General features: G+C 42.3%; 1 long non-coding RNA gene across 1 annotated transcript; it reads right to left on the reverse strand.

The window, feature by feature from the left end:
• Positions 1-8,387: 8,387 nt before the first annotated feature.
• Positions 8,388-14,318, reverse strand: LOC105946968. Its single transcript, XR_001170391.3, has 4 exons — positions 14,254-14,318; positions 11,531-11,630; positions 9,298-9,491; positions 8,388-9,222 (listed from the first exon to the last, which is right to left on the reverse strand). It is a non-coding gene; the product is annotated as an uncharacterized LOC105946968 (long non-coding RNA).
• Positions 14,319-17,619: the final 3,301 nt, after the last annotated feature.

Raw genomic sequence — 17,619 nt, forward strand, 5'->3', positions numbered from 1 at the left:
CTATTACTTTCTGGATATGGAAGGTGTAACCACCTCCCCCCTCCAAAATGTGATCAACATTGTGGTCAAAGGTATAATAAAGTAAGGGCCAACTTTTTTTTTTATATGTATCTGTGTCTTTCCACTGAGTGTTTCTTGATTGCATTTTACTTTATGTTCATTATATAATGAGTCCCGTGATGATTATCTGCTACAATAAATGTATTGTCATTAGCGTTATTATCAGGCAAGTCTATATATACAATTTGTAACATTCCTTCTTATTAACCTCAGAGATAATGTCAGGCCCTAGTTGCCCTAGTTGATCAATTACAAGTCCCAGAGGCTTAGGGGCCTAGAGGGCACAGGAGGTGATAAAAGGGTTGAATTGGTAGGAGTTTAGGTGCCATTTTATCTAAGCAGCCCCGCCTATCCACCCCTTTTAGGAAAATATGGAGGAAAGGTAAAAATTGTTAGTCACAGCTGTTAAGAAGGGAATATGAGACTGGGTCAGTCAATAGGAGCCATAGCAGACGTTGTGTAGGTCAGAGGCTTGAGGTGGGGGAGATTAGCTGCTGTTAAAAATGGAGGGACAAAGATAAGGGAATTAGTCTCTGGAATTTTTTACAGAGGTCAACAGGGGATCTTCATAGGAGCAGCTAGTGGTGGAGATTCTACTGGATAGTTGTTGTAATATTAATCTGCTGGAAGTGTAAAGTTTTTTGATTGTCCATTTATGTTTAATAAACTTGGCTGTGGCCTTTTCAACCCACTTACGAAGAGTAAGTCTGACCGTTTAGTAAAAGTTGGCATTTTTTAGGGGAAACGGGTCAGGATTTGCCGCTGCCCTTGTCATGGCATGATGACCCCCCGCTTGTGGACTACTAAAGTATATAGTGGCCGGCTTTCCTAGAATCTCCCAGTATGACATTGCTCTAAATAAAAATGACCTCGGTGTGGCACAAAGTAAAACATTATTTTCTTGAAATTACAAAATGTATTTAGTATTGATATATCATCGCATTAAAATCAATTTAAAACTTGGCTGGCCAACCAACCGCCATTTACAATCACATATAATCACGTTCATATATTATCTTACTTTGTATACTAGAAGGTAAAAATGATTTTAGACCATAAGTACTTTGTATACTAGGAGGTAAAAATAACTTTAGACCATAAGTACTTTGTATACTAGGAGGTAAAAATAACTTTAGACCATAAGTACTTTGTATACTAGGAGGTAAAAATGACTTTAGACCATACGTACTTTGTATACTAGGAGGTAAAAATGACTTTAGACCATAAGTACTTTGTATACTAGGAGGTAAAAATGACTTTAGACCATACGTACTTTGTATACTAAGAGGTAAAAATGACTTTAGACCATAAGTACTTTGTATACTAGGAGGTAAAAATAACTTTAGACCCCAAGTACTTTGTATACTAGAAGGTAAAAATGATTTTAGACCACAAGTACTTTGTATACTAGGAGGTAAAAATGATTTTAGACCATAAGTACTTTGTATACTAGGAGGTAAAAATAATTTAGACCATAAGTACTTTGTATACTAGGAGGTAAAAATAACTTTAGACCATACGTACTTTGTATACTAGGAGGTAAAAATAACTTTAGACCATACGTACTTTGTATACTAGGAGGTAAAAATGATTTTAGACCATAAGTACTTTGTATACTAGGAGGTAAAAATAACTTTAGACCCCAAGTACTTTGTATACTAGAAGGTAAAAATGATTTTAGACCACAAGTACTTTGTATACTAGGAGGTAAAAATGATTTTAGACCATAAGTACTTTGTATACTAGGAGGTAAAAATAACTTTAGACCATAAGTACTTTGTATACTAGGAGGTAAAAATAACTTTAGACCATACATACTTTGTATACTAGGAGGTAAAAATAACTTTAGACCATACGTACTTTGTATACTAGGAGGTAAAAATAACTTTAGACCATACGTACTTTGTATACTAGGAGGTAAAAATAACTTTAGACCATTAGTACTTTGTATACTAGGAGGTAAAAATAACTTTAGACCATACGTACTTTGTATACTAGGAGGTAAAAATAACTTTAGACCATACGTACTTTGTATACTAGGAGGTAAAAATAACTTTAGACCATACGTACTTTGTATACTAGGAGGTAAAAATAACTTTAGACCATACGTACTTTGTATACTAGGAGGTAAAAATAACTTTAGACCATACGTACTTTGTATACTAGGAGGTAAAAATAACTTTAGACCATACGTACTTTGTATACTAGGAGGTAAAAATAACTTTAGACCATACGTACTTTGTATACTAGGAGGTAAAAATAACTTTAGACCATTAGTACTTTGTATACTAGGAGGTAAAAATGACTTTAGACCATTAGTACTTTGTATACTAGGAGGTAAAAATGTTCTTGCTCTTTTCTTGATATTTTAATCCACAATTTGTTTCAAGTCCCATTATTAATTCCCAGATTCATTACTTCCTTGGCCATGTAGGTATATTTATTGATAGGAAACATCTATATTGATTACGCTGTTGTATTCATTTGGCACCATTACTTATTTTTTATATGTTCACATATTCCAGCTAATGATTAGACCTTACCCTTTCTTATTACCCTCAGGGGATACTCAATAGAAGTCTGTAATTAATCAGAACTCCCAATGGATTAATCTTGTGTTGATGTAAACACTGTATAAGTTGAACGACAGCTGGCAATGCCAATTAACGGAGGGCTCAGCCAGCTACACACATTATACACAGTATATAAATATATTGAGTCGTTCTATTGGTAATATAAATGGAGTCGGGCTTCCTTCTCATCGTTCCTGATGCCATAGACAAACTGTAAGTAACATTAAGATGCCTGATCCTTTATATTCCCTGATAATGTCATTTATACTTGAGTTAAAGATGATGGTTCCTAGAACTCTGAACTACTTGAGGGGGGGGGTGAGTAAATTGGCAGGATAAGACTTACTGTATTCCTATTCTATGAAGAGTACGTAGACTGATTTCTAGAGAATATACCACCCAGGGCCATTTTTATCCAGTGACTTGGTTATGGTTTACCTTAGACTCTGGGCTGGCACTGAAAATGGAATGGGCCTGGGGTCCCAGTACCACCACACCTCCCTCTTTCATGATATCCCAGAATCCTCTGCACTGTCCACTCTGCATTTTTTATAGTAAAGTGAACATAATGAAAGTTAAACTCCCGATATTTATTCTGCTGCACATATGTGTGTCCGGGACACCTCAAGAGGATCGTTGAGGCCATGGAAGTGGTGTGCCGCAGGAATTGCATTCTATCTGGTCTGAGGGAAGCCATTATATTCACTTGGTAGTGAATATAGTGAATTTCCCTTTTCTAGTCTTTAATAAAAGCTTATGCTAGTCAGTAGCAGGATAGGCCAGCAAGGTATAGTCCCGTATTAAAAAAAAAAAAAAAAAAAAGAGATGGATACAAAACACTGGTATCGCCCCCATCTGGAATATGCAGTGTAGTTTTGCACTCCAATCCATAAAAAGGATAATAATGAAGTAGAAAAAGTATAGAAAAGAGCAAATAAGCTTATCAAGGGAATGTATGGGTTGGGATTAGTTACACTAGAGAAGAGGCAACAATTCACAAAAATGGTTTGCAGCTACATTGGATGAGGATCGGAGACACTAGGGGGAGGGCCCTGCTCGCAAGAGCTTACATTCTAAAATGGAGGGCGGCTGAGACATAAGGTCAGGGTAACTAGCATGGTGTTAGAGTTCATGTTGGTGTGTAAAGTGACAGTAAGTGCGGAGTGAGGTGAAAAGCAGTGGTTAGTGAGTGTTTGGGGGGGTTTAGGTTATAGGCTTGAGTGAAAAGGTGAGTTTTAAGAGACCGATTAAAGGCTTGGAGAGTCTGGCAGGGCCTAATGGGATGGGGAAGGGCGTTCCAGGGGATGGGGAAGGGCGTTCCAGAGGATGGGTGCGAGAATGAGAAGTCCTGGGTGCGAGAGTGAGAGGAGGGGATGAGTGAGGAGGAGAGAAGGAGCTGTTATGTCTTTTGTACCCCTTTATTCTGTAAAGTGCTGCGTAAATTGACGGCACTATATAAATAATAATAATAATAATAAGGGCAATATGATGATCATGTATAAGTGTATAAAGGGGAAAAAGAAAGGCTAAGCTGATAAAGGGAACGGAAAATCTCAGTTATAAAGAAAAGTTGGCCAAGTTGGGATTGTTTATTGGCACATATACAAAAACCTGATACCTCTAAAGTTTCTAAACAATGGAAGGAAAAGTAAGGGACCTCTGCCATTGATTTCTACATGAACTCGGCAAGTTTAACCCTGTGAATTGTCAAATTCGGATTTTTAGCTGTTTAGATGCATAGTTAGTCTCATAAAAGTTGCAGCATTTCTTCCCTGCATCTTTTCCGATTTGAGAAAAAAAAAAACTCGTTGGTTAGTAAATTGACCCTTAACTGTTTATATTGCAGGTAACACACCTTCTTAGATCTTGGCAAACCCACCATTGGCCCCATAGAGTTTCTTCTGATTTGGAGATGTGTTCATACAACGAGACTGAAGTAACAGATATCCTACTGTTGGGTTTCCATGATATAAACAATTATAAATCCCCACTTTTCATTCTGTTTCTATTAATCTACAGTGTGATACTATGTGGGAATATTCTCATTTTCTCTCTGGTGACGTTAATGGAAAATCTCCAGATGCCCATGTTCTTCTTCCTGAAACACTTGGGGTTAGCGGATGTTCTCCTCACAACCAGTGTTGTACCCATGATGTTACATATCATACTCAACGATGAACTGATTATAACTCTAGTTGGATGCATAGGCCAACTTTATATTTTTGGTCTTTCTGGATTTGTGCAATGTTTTCTGCTTGCAGTAATGTCCTACGATAGATATCTCGCCATCTGTTACCCACTGCATTATATTTCAATAATGAGCCCCAATGTCTGCCTTCTGCTTGTCGCAGGGTGTTGGCTATTAGTATTTATATTAATAACCACTGACATTATTATGGTGTGGCAATTACAGTTCTGTGGCTTTAATCAGATTGACCACTTCTTCTGTGATTTTGGCCCAGTTGTGGCCCTTTCTACTTCGGATACATCCGTATTAACGTTGTTTGATTTCATCATTTCAATCCCGATGATGTTCGTTCCATTTGTATTCATCATTGGGACCTATGTCTGTATCTTCATAACCATCTTCAGGATGCATTCCACGGTTGGAAGACAGAAGATGTTCTCCACCTGCAGCTCCCACCTAACTGTTGTGTGCACCTACTATGGGACTCTGATTATAGTTTACATGGGGCCGTCGGCAGAATACTCTGTGAATATGAAAAAGTTCCTGTCTCTTTTGTACATTGTAATTGCTCCATTTATGAATCCCATCATCTACAGCTTGAGGAACAAGGAGATCAGAGAAACTCTGAAGAAATATATTAAGATGGTATAAGAACTTGAACGAGCGGCATCTTCAGCAATGGCTTGAAATAAACTGCCTAAATGGAAGCGGTTATCTTTTTTTTTCCTGAGATAGCAATCAGAACATGTAATTGTATTTTATCTTAGGTTGTTACATATTTCATATTTTCCAACTTCCCTTGGTAGAAGGTTCTGGAAGGAGGCATCAGGATAGGGGGAATTGCCCTGGAAAGTCCATATAAGCAAATGAGTGGTTGGTCCAGACCTTTTTGACTGATAAGTAATGTACCTGAACAGAGCATAAGCAGAATGTTATGCCCATACCTGTAGTCCCAAAAATAGAGGACATTTAACCCTATGGGTCCCTACACTCATTATCACCATCATGCCCTCCCCCTGTCTATATAAGGTGTCTGTACAGTATTAATAGAATAGTTGGTGCTGCTGTAAATACTTGGCTAGCACTGTGGCCCTTTTTTTATAAAGGGCCCATTATGGCTAAGGGCTAGCAAGAGCACAAGGCTACTCTTGCCAGCTAAACTGTCTAATTTATGTTTCTAGAATGGCAGATCTAGTCCTGTTGCTGTCTACCCTTGGTCTTAGGGTGCCTGTCCCCTGATTTCTCCAAAAAGCTTTAGGGCAGAACTCCTTACTGGTTCTTGTTGACACCAGACTCCCCAGCAGACGCCCACCTTGGTCAGAAGATAGAGGCCGAAGACCAAGAACATACAGATAGAGCTTAACGTACAGTCCCCTCCCTTGGCCAGTTGGGAATATGAACTTCTATTCAATGGACAAGACACTATAAGCAATTTACTGTGCTGTATTATCATTTATTTAGAAATGGTTTGAGTTCATGTCAAATAATTGTAGGTTAAGCAAAAAATGTAATTTGATAAAGATATAAATTAATTTTAACATTACATAAACATTTACACTGTGGGGATATTACCCATCAGACACCTAACTACATATCCGTTATAAATGCAATAAGACATGGGTGACCTGAATGATAAATTAAGTGTGTGTTTTGGACTGATTTATTGAGAAATTCCACCAAAACCCCACTAGTCCCTCCCATCTGTTCCACTTCCTGCTGGCTGAATTCTCTGGAAGTGCAGGGGGGCCGGCGGCACTGTAGGACAGGAACCAATCAGCAGCTAGGCTGACCCGATAGGGAATTGAAGCCTGCCTGTGCTTGTGTGACTGCAGGGCTGTGATTGGCTATTCCCCCTCCTACTGTGGGGTAGGACACGCCCACCCTTCATTTGAAACACAGACAGGGACCGGAGATGATCTATAGGAATCTCCAATTAAGGGGCCATTTTTACAGATAGGATTACTGTTTAGGCCAGAGGGAAACCAGGGTCAGACTGGGCCTCTGGGATACCGGGAAAAAACCCGGTGGGCCCCGGCAGCCCAGACTCAATCCCTGTTACTGCTCCCCCGGCCGCTGTTGTCCTCCCCTGGTGTGTTTCACTTGTGCATTCAGGGGAGGATGTGGGGCAGGGGGCGTGGGCACCTTGGGGGGTGCGGGGCCCCTGGGGCGGTAGCCCTGCACCCCCAGTCCAATTGTGCCTTTATTAACCTTAAACTTTGCCATAAGTACCAATATAAACCAAGACTACTGATCATGCCCAGACGAACCCAATTATTTGTCAACCCCACTAACAACATGCTGAATTGTGACACCTGGTCTCTTCCCTCCCAATAGAGGAGCGGTTTCCTAGCTGCTAAAGAAATTGAGTTTGCATTCCCATAATCGCCACATAACCTGGCAAATCTGCTGGAATGCACAAACTCAGAACTGACCTTCTAGATCTACAGGAGCAATCTGCTGGTCTTACTCAAGTTGGGACTTTTAGGTTGCCAACATCTACCCAAGACATATGCACCCTCAAACTTCTGTTCTACATATACACATACTGTACATATGACAACCCATGTACTGAGTCAGATCATCAGTCTTCCCACCAATCATTATGGCAGCTACATGAACACCCTTAGCCTAATCTAAAAAAAACAAAAAATCTCTAAGTGATAAACCTTGGAAGTTGATGACCCTCAACCATGTGTGAAAAAAGTGCATGAAACAAGAATATATAAACACCCATGCCTAGTCTACACACATATACAATCACCCTGTTATACAACAGTTCCCCCCTCACACAATCCATACTAACTTACCTTATAAATAAATGTAGGGACCCAAAGGGTTAATCTGCCCCTATGGCTTTAAACCCTAATTCTTCCTTATTTCTGTTGTTACTGGGCAAAGACCCATGTATCAGTCTATAGTTATGCACTTACACCTATTGGTTATTTTGGTTGATCACACACCTTGCAGACTCATATATCGTTTAGCAAGGAGGTGTGGCTTCCTCTTTGGCTGCTTTAGTTGCCACACATATTACTACACTTCCAAATCTCAAGGTAACAGTTCCACTGAGCCTGGGATCAGAATAGGCCCCAGTAAAGCCATTTGCCCCAGAGTGTCACCATCCACTCTGGTGAAGTCGGGGACAGGGCCCCCGTGAATGAGGAGAAGTAAGATCAGCAGAAGTTGTAATAGCACTCTCTAGGAGAGTGAGATAGTGAGACCTAGCTAGCAAGAGCAGTTCAGCTCCAACAAGGAAAATAGCTCTGGATGTACCCTTCCATCCGGCAATGTTGCCTCAGTGTAGGGACACGGAGTAGAGATAGGAGACAGGCTAGAACAAACCCTGATCCCTACTCACCCAGAGGACTCTAGGAATAGAGGAATAAGGTATCTATGCAGACTGTTTCCAAAGGGTTGCCAAGCTGAAAAGTACATTTACCCTGCCCAGACTCTCAAAAGGAGGTAGGACAAACTGGTGTGCAACATCTCTTGTTTCCTCAGAGTACTGCTATCATATATCATCCATATCTGCATTGCGAGTATAACCCCTGCAACCTCCTCATTTGTCTGACAATAAATCTGTTTATAGTTCAACTGTAAGAGCCTTCTGGCGTCCATCTTTACTGCACACAGCTACAGGGAGTTGTAGTTTCACTACACCCTCGCGCCGCATGGTCTCTTCCACCTAGCAAAGGCCCATCCTGTTTAAGAGAGTTCCATTAACCCATGCTCAGATCTTAACACTAGCCTGGGTTTTGTCTAAATATACCCAAACAAGATGATGTCCTTCAAAATCTCAGTTTCAGCTAGAAACGTACAATATAATGAACCTCTGTTCCAAACTCTACTTAGATATCATCCACATTGTGAGTATTGACCCAAAGGACTATCAAGGTTCTATTTGTTCTGTCTGTTTGGACACAACTACACCCCCCACCTACCTCACACAAGGCTTAATCTAAAAGACAATGCCATAAGTCTCATTGCCCCACCCCAAAAAATTAATAGTTCTACATATTGTACTTGTCCTCTGTGGTGAACAAGTTCTACCTCCATATCTTCACAAGCACACTTGGTCAGATCATCTTCACATCACTATCTCAACAGTTTGGGTAGGTAAACCTGCAGTTAAATTAATGTTTGAACATAATCAACATACAGAATTCCATGTTTGTGCTCACACCTCCATAATGTGAATTTGACACAGTTGTCCAAAACTCTTTCCAGAATCAAAAGGATAAATAAGGTGCGGGGGGGTTGGATATCGAAAGTGTGGTCCATGGAGAGTAGGACATCAGTAGTGGTCACGTTCCAGTCACTATTTATTCCTGGTGGGGATGATGCCCTTGATGTTTAAGATGGTTTTACCACTCAAGCATTTGTGGTGAGAAGACGTAGGTCCTGCAATACAGATTCAGTAAGTGCTAGTAACAACCCAGTTTATAATGTGTATTAGAAGTCACAAATACTACGTACATGGATTTTATTCATGTATTACAAACACATGGGAGAACAATCAGATAAATCAACCCCACTCGAATGAACTTCACTGAGGGTGTGGTCTCCTCAAGGCGTTCCAAGCCATAGCAGAAAGGTTTCTTCTTCTTTTGGACCATACCTCACTTTTGTATATAAAAAAAAGTGCACAATGTCCATAAAAGGCACTTCATCTACAATATAAAAAGTTTATCAGCCTTGGCAAATTTCACACATTCTATTGATGAGCAAATGTTTTCATCAGGCATAGATTTATAGTGAATTGCCCCATTTCAGCATTGGGTGCAAATTATTTTACAAAAATGTTTGCAATTTTTTTTGGTCATCACACTTAAGGGGCAGATTTAAGGGGCAAAACTTTTTTTTTTTTTTTTTTCAAATTCATCTAAACTCATTTTCCCAAATGTCTAATATTTACTAAAAAAAAGTGGCAAGGAAAACACCAGCTGTGACAATTCCAAAAAGTAAATTTTCGGACAAAACCCAGTGAAATCTCTTAAGTTTCAAGACAAAAGAAAGAACTTTACGGAAAGGGAAGGGACTTCTGCCGTACGTGAACTCGGCGTATCTGGCAAATTGGCGAATTTGGATTTTTAGATGTTTAGATGCATAATAAATCTCGCAAAAGTTGCACCATTTTTTTCTCTGCAACTTTTTCTAAAAAAAAAAAAAATCAATGGTTGATAAATGGGCCCTGGCTAAAAGTATGAATTCAACAATTCGCCGGGTTAAACTTGCCGAGTTCATGTAGAAGTCAATGGCAGAGGTCTCTTCCCTTTCTTGTATCGTCACATCGACAAGTCGTTAAATTGGGATTTTTCTGATGACAGTCCGAAAAACCCAGGATTTTCAGACAAAACCCAGTGAAATCTGTAAAGTTTTTAGACGAGAGAAAACTTCAAGGGAAGGGACCTTTGCCATTTTGTTTTCGTTTTTTACGACTTTTCTCACAGCGACTTTTCCTTTTGATTTTTTTTTGTAAATATTAGACATTCAGGAAAACTAATTTAGTCAAATTTGAAAATAGCTAAAAATTAATGAGTTTTAGTAAATCTTCCCCTTATTGTAGATCACAGTTCCTTGGCTTCTTTGTTGTTGGTAAAATGCAATACTGTTTATATACCACCCAGAGCTATATTTACTGTATATATAGGCACCAAAGCACCCATGCCTAGGGTGGCAGTGATAGGAGTGCAGCCCCTGTGTCCATAAATATGCACTCGGATGAATTTTTGAAAAAGCAAATTATTCATAGTTTTATTGATTTTATGATCTGCAGTTATTGTAGTATCAGTACAGGTAGTGGACCCCTTATCCAGAAAGTTCCAAATTATGGAAAGGCCATCTCCCATAGACTCCATTTTAATCAAATAATTCACATTTTTAAAAATGATTCCATTTTCTCTGTAATAATAAAACAATACCTGTACTTGATCCCAACTAAGATATAATTACCCCTTATTGGGGCAGAACAGCCCTATTGGGTTTATTTAATGGTTAAATGATTCCCTTTTCTCTGTAATAATAAAACAGTACCTGTACTTGATCCCAACTAAGATATAATTACCCCTTATTGGGGGCAGAACAGCCCTATTGGGTTTATTTCATGGTTAAATGATTCCCTTTTCTCTGTAATAATAAAACAGTACCTGTACTTGATCCCAACTAAGATATAATTACCCCTTATTGGGGGCAGAACAGCCCTATTGGGTTTATTTCATGGTTAAATGATTCCCTTTTCTCTGTAATAATAAAACAGTACCTGTACTTGATCCCAACTAAGATATAATTACCCCTTATTGGGGCAGAACAGCCCTATTGGGTTTATTTAATGGTTAAATGATTCCCTTTTCTCTGTAATAATAAAACAGTACCTGTACTTGATCCCAACTAAGATATAATTACCCCTTATTGGGGGCAGAACAGCCCTATTGGGTTTATTTCATGGTTAAATGATTCCCTTTTCTCTGTAATAATAAAACAGTACCTGTACTTGATCCCAACTAAGATATAATTACCCCTTATTGGGGCAGAACAGCCCTATTGGGTTTTTCACTAAAGTAGCTCATTGGATGTTTGTGACTTATTCCGGGGGCGTTGTTCTGCCTGGCCAGACATTGGGCGGCGCACTTTTCACTTCTTTCAGAACCTCAGTTTATACAGTTCAATGTGTTTAAACTGTAGAATTTTTGTAGGTCACAGTTGCACTTACCATTCATCTTTGTTGGATAACATCGTTAGGTGACCTTCTATGGTATTTCCCCTCTGGGATGATGGGGGGTGGCAGGTAAGTGGCATTTAAATGTCGAAACCTGGAGAAAAGTACACAAAAATGTGTTTCCACGTAGTATCTCCGCTCAACAGTCATAAATAAGCATAACCTATATTCACTCAGTTATCTGCTTCAGAATCAGAAAAAGCCTTAGGACATTTAGGATTATTATCACTGGGGTCATTTACAGACACAAAGAATATTCATACTCATAGGGTTGTGTTGAGCAAGTTTTCTCCTAAACACATAGGGGCAGATTTATCAAAACGTGAGTTTAAAGCAAATCTAGGGGCTGATTTACTAATCCACGAATCCGAATGGGAAAAAAATCGGATTGGAAACGAACATTTTGTGACTTTTTCATATTTTTTGCAATTATTTTCGTAGCCGTTGATTTACTAATCCACGAACGTCCGAAAAGCATCCAAATGCGTTTTTTTTCGTAATGATCGGTATTTTGTGATTTTTTTCGTCGCCGTCGCGACTTTTCCGTAAATTGACACGACTTTTTCATAGCCGTTGCGACTTGCGCGAATTGTTGCGACTTTTCCGTATTGAGCGCTAGTAAACGGCGGGCAAACCTTTCCGATTTTTTCGTGACGGCTACAAAAAAGTCGTGACAATTCGTGCAAGTCGTAACGGCTACGAAAAAGTCGTGACAATTTACAAAAAAGTCCCAACGGCGCCGAAAAAAAATTGCAAAATACAGAGCATTACGAAAAAAACACATTCGGACGCTTTTCGGACGTTTGTGGATTTGTAAATCAGCCCCATAGAGTTGGCGATTTATAAAATCGCAGGTTACCATATTCAGTTTGCGATTGTCAAATTCTGATTTTTAGCCATTTAGACGCATAGTAAATCTCAGAAAAGTCACAGCATTTGTCCCCTGTGACTTTTTAAAACTCAATTCAGATTTTTTTCGTAAAAGAAAAAACACTGCAACTTCTCCCGAGATTTATTATGTGCCTAAATGGATAAAAATTGGAATTCGACAATTGGCTTCTAGACGGTTAGTTTTTTATGAATTTTCTTGCAGCGACTTTTCCTTGGGACCTTTTTTAGTAAATATCAGACATTCAGGAAAACCAATTTAGTCAAATTTTAAAATTATTAAAACAAAAAAAAAGGAGAAATTATGAAGTTTTAGTTAATCTGCCCCTAATTGTAGATTCCAGTTCCTTGGCTTCTTGTTGTTGGTAAAATTCAATACTGGTTATGTACCACCCAACATATTCAGTTTGTGATTGTCCCATGTATAAAAAGCTCTTAAGTAGTGATGGGCGAAATGTGAATTTCCACATTTCGCTATTGGCGGATTGTTTCGTGAAACGGATGAAAAAATTCGCTGCAGAAATATTTGCCGTACGTCCAAAAATTGTCACCTGCGTCAAAAGAATAGTCGCAGGCGCCATTTTTTTTTGACGTGCGTCATTTTCGCTGTTTCGCGAATTTTTCGCCGTTTCATGAATCTTTTGAAAGATTTGCAAATTTTTCGGCAAAGCAAAACGGGACAGATTCGCTCATCACTACTCTTAAGGGCAATCACAGTACTTATACAAATAGGCAGTTGACTTTGTATATTAAATACACCAGGTCATGCCCAGCTTTTTACATATAAATAGTGATGAGCGAATCTTTCCCGTTTCGCTTCTCCATAAAATTCACAAAAAGGCAAGAAAATTCGCGAAATGGCAAAACATTCACAAAACATATTTGACATGTGATTTTTTTTGTTGCCCGCTTCTTTTTTGTCACCCACATCTTTTTTGACGCACCCTTTTTAGACGCGACCGCACCCAATTTGCCACGCATTGAAATTTTTTTACGCACAACAAATTTTTCCACGGCGAATTTTCACAGAAGTTGTGCACAAAAAATTGCCAATAGCAAAATGCGGAAATTCACTGCGAATCCATGCCTGGCAAAAAAATTTGCTCATCACTAATACGCAAATACGTTCCCCCTGCTTATCATTCTGTGCTGTGTTTATAAATGAGCCCCACTGTTCACAAATCAAACCCAAGTAGGAGTAAATGTTACAATACACACAGCTAGTGAGGAGCGAATTGTGAAAATTCGCAAAGCACATTTGTTGCGCCATTTGTTGCCCGCATCTGATCCAACCACCACTACAATCCTATGTATGTTTATAGACCCATTAGGCATTCTGGGAAATGTAGTGCAACTGAATCACAAACACAAACCCCACTTACCACCAGACTGTCACTATGGGGCAGATTTACAACAAATCAAATTCACAAACTCCTGAGTTTTTGTTCAATTAAAAAAAAAAATTAGATTTATTTATTAATATTCACAATAATTTGAAAGTTGATCGTATGAAAATTTTGAATTTATGTATTTCTTCAAAAAATGTAAGAAATTTGGTAAAAGCTTCCCAAAAATTTTAAGAATATTGCTGGAAATTCTTGAAAAAAAAAAATTTAAACAGTCGTTTTCTTGAATCCTTTTTTTCTCCAAACAGGAGGTGCTCCAGTGGCCATTTTAGGAACATTGGCACCAATTTTCCTTACTTGCAAAAAAATAATGTTCCACTTGAAAAAAAAAAAAAAGACACTTTTCTCAAAAAACCTAAACAGAAGCCCCATAGGGACATTCACCCACAGGTGCCTTAACTATTTCCCCAACCCCCAACTCACCAGGGATTGTGCTTCTCCCCCAAAGCCAAGTTTCTCCTTCCATGCACAGCACAGAGAGACCTGAGGCTCCTCCCACTCCCATGTTTATTGGGAACCAATTAGAACCACCTGTTCCTCTAGGATCCCCTGACCCCAGAATCAGCAAAAAACATTTTAACCATTGGTTTTCCAACCAGAAGGCTGATTTACTAATACAAACTAGGTGCAACCTGCAAATAATTACGATTATTTACCGACAACACATTGGGGCCCATTCATGAAACCACAATTTATTTATTTTTAGAAAAAAAACGCGTTTTTTTTAATTTGTAGAACTTTTCGTAATGACCACAATAATATTGTGAAAATTGCACCACTTTTTCGTGGTTTGCGTTAACTTCCACGAAAAGTCATATTTTTTGCAAAGACTACAAAGGTGACTTTCCTTGGGCCGGGTTGGAGCTGCAGAGTGCCATTGAGCCCTATGGGAGGCTTTCCTTGGGCCGGGTTGGAGCTGCAGAGTGCCATTGAGCCCTATGGGAGGCTTTCCTTGGGCCGGGTTGGAGCTGCAGAGTGCCATTGAGCCCTATGGGAGACTTTCCTTGGGCCGGGTTGGAGCTGCAGAGTGCCATTGAGCCCTATGGGAGACTTTCCTTGGGCCGGGTTGGAGCTGCAGAGTGCCATTGAGCCCTATGGGAGACTTTCCTTGGGCCGGGTTGGAGCTGCAGAGTGCCATTGAGCCCTATGGGAGACTTTCCTTGGGCCGGGTTGGAGCTGCAGAGTGCCATTGAGCCCTATGGGAGACTTTCCATGGGCCGGGTTGGAGCTGCAGAGTGCCATTGAGCCCTATGGGAGACTTTCCTTGGGCCGGGTTGGAGCTGCAGAGTGCCATTGAGCCCTATGGGAGACTTTCCTTGGGCCGGGTTGGAGCTGCAGAGTGCCATTGAGCCCTATGGGAGACTTTCCTTGGGCCGGGTTGGAGCTACAGAGTGCCATTGAGCCCTATGGGAGACTTTCCTTGGGCCGGGTTGGAGCTGCAGAGTGCCATTGAGCCCTATGGGAGACTTTCCTTGGGCCAGGTTGGAGCTGCAGAGTGCCATTGAGCCCTATGGGAGACTTTCCTTGGGCCGGGTTGGAGCTGCAGAGTGCCATTGAGCCCTATGGGAGACTTTCCTTGGGCCGGGTTGGAGCTGCAGAGTGCCATTGAGCCCTATGGGAGACTTTCCTTGGGCCAGGTTGGAGCTGCAGAGTGCCATTGAGCCCTATGGGAGAGTTTCCTTGGGCCGGGTTGGAGCTGCAGAGTGCCATTGAGTCCTATGGGAGACTTTCCTTGGGCCGGGTTGGAGCTGCAGAGTGCCATTGAGCCCTATGGGAGACTTTCCTTGGGCCGGGTTGGAGCTGCAGAGTGCCATTGAGCCCTATGGGAGACTTCCCTTGGGCCGGGTTGGAGCTGCAGAGTGCCATTGAGTCCTATGGGAGACTTTCCTTGGGCCGGGTTGGAGCTGCAGAGTGCCATTGAGCCCTATGGGAGGCTTTCCTTGGGCCGGGTTGGAGCTGCAGAGTGCCATTGAGCCCTATGGGAGGCTTTCCTTGGGCCAGGTTGGAGCTGCAGAGTGCCATTGAGTCCTATGGGAGACTTTCCTTGGGCCGGGTTGGAGCTGCAGAGTGCCATTGAGCCCTATGGGAGGCTTTCCTTGGGCCAGGTTGGAGCTGCAGAGTGCCATTGAGCCCTATGGGAGGCTTTCCTTGGGCCGGGTTGGAGCTGCAGAGTGCCATTGAGCCCTATGGGAGACTTTCCTTGGGCCGGGTTGGAGCTGCAGAGTGCCATTGAGCCCTATGGGAGGCTTTCCTTGGGCCGGGTCGGAGCTGCAGAGTGCCATTGAGCCCTATGGGAGGCTTTCCTTTGGCCAGGTTGGAGCTGCAGAGTGCCATTGAGCCCTATGGGAGGCTTTCCTTGGGCCGGGTTGGAGCTGCAGAGTGCCATTGAGCCCTATGGGAGGCTTTCCTTGGGCCAGGTTGGAGCTGCAGAGTGCCATTGAGCCCTATGGGAGACTTTCCTTGGGCCAGGTTGGAGCTGCAGAGTGCCATTGAGCCCTATGAGAGACTTTCCTTGGGCCGGGTTGGAGCTGCAGAGTGCCATTGAGCCCTATGGGAGGCTTTCCTTGGGCCGGGTTGGAGCTGCAGAGTGCCATTGAGCCCTATGGGAGGCTTTCCTTTGGCCAGGTTGGAGCTGCAGAGTGCCATTGAGCCCTATGGGAGGCTTTCCTTGGGCCGGGTTGGAGCTGCAGAGTGCCATTGAGCCCTATGGGAGGCTTTCCTTGGGCCAGGTTGGAGCTGCAGAGTGCCATTGAGCCCTATGGGAGACTTTCCTTGGGCCAGGTTGGAGCTGCAGAGTGCCATTGAGCCCTATGGGAGGCTTTCCTTGGGCCGGGTTGGAGCTGCAGAGTGCCATTGAGCCCTATGGGAGACTTTCCTTGGGCCGGGTTGGAGCTGCAGAGTGCCATTGAGCCCTATGGGAGGCTTTCCTTGGGCCGGGTTGGAGCTGCAGAGTGCCATTGAGCCCTATGGGAGACTTTCCTTGGGCCGGGTTGGAGCTGCAGAGTGCCATTGAGGCCTATGGGAGACTTTCCTTGGGCCGGGTTGGAGCTGCAGAGTGCCATTGAGCCCTATGGGAGACTTTCCTTGGGCCGGGTTGGAGCTGCAGAGTGCCATTGAGCCCTATGGGAGACTTTCCTTGGGCCGGGTTGGAGCTGCAGAGTGCCATTGAGCCCTATGGGAGACTTTCCTTGGGCCGGGTTGGAGCTGCAGAGTGCCATTGAGCCCTATGGGAGACTTTCCTTGGGCCGGGTTGGAGCTGCAGAGTGCCATTGAGCCCTATGGGAGACTTTCCTTGGGCCAGGTTGGAGCTGCAGAGTGCCATTGAGCCCTATGGGAGGCTTTCCTTGGGCCGGGTTGGAGCTGCAGAGTGCCATTGAGCCCTATGGGAGACTTTCCTTGGGCCGGGTTGGAGCTGCAGAGTGCCATTGAGCCCTATGGGAGACTTTCCTTGGGCCGGGTTGGAGCTGCAGAGTGCCATTGAGCCCTATGGGAGACTTTCCTTGGGCCGGGTTGGAGCTGCAGAGTGCCATTGAGCCCTATGGGAGACTTTCCTTGGGCCAGGTTGGAGCTGCAGAGTGCCATTGAGCCCTATGGGAGGCTTTCCTTGGGCCGGGTTGGAGCTGCAGAGTGCCATTGAGCCCTATGGGAGACTTTCCTTGGGCCGGGTTGGAGCTGCAGAGTGCCATTGAGCCCTATGGGAGACTTCCCTTGGGCCGGGTTGGAGCTGCAGAGTGCCATTGAGTCCTATGGGAGACTTTCCTTGGGCCGGGTTGGAGCTGCAGAGTGCCA

The sequence above is a fragment of the Xenopus tropicalis genome, chromosome 3 (assembly GCF_000004195.4).
Source record: "Xenopus tropicalis strain Nigerian chromosome 3, UCB_Xtro_10.0, whole genome shotgun sequence".
NCBI classification, from domain to species: Eukaryota; Metazoa; Chordata; class Amphibia; order Anura; family Pipidae; genus Xenopus; species Xenopus tropicalis.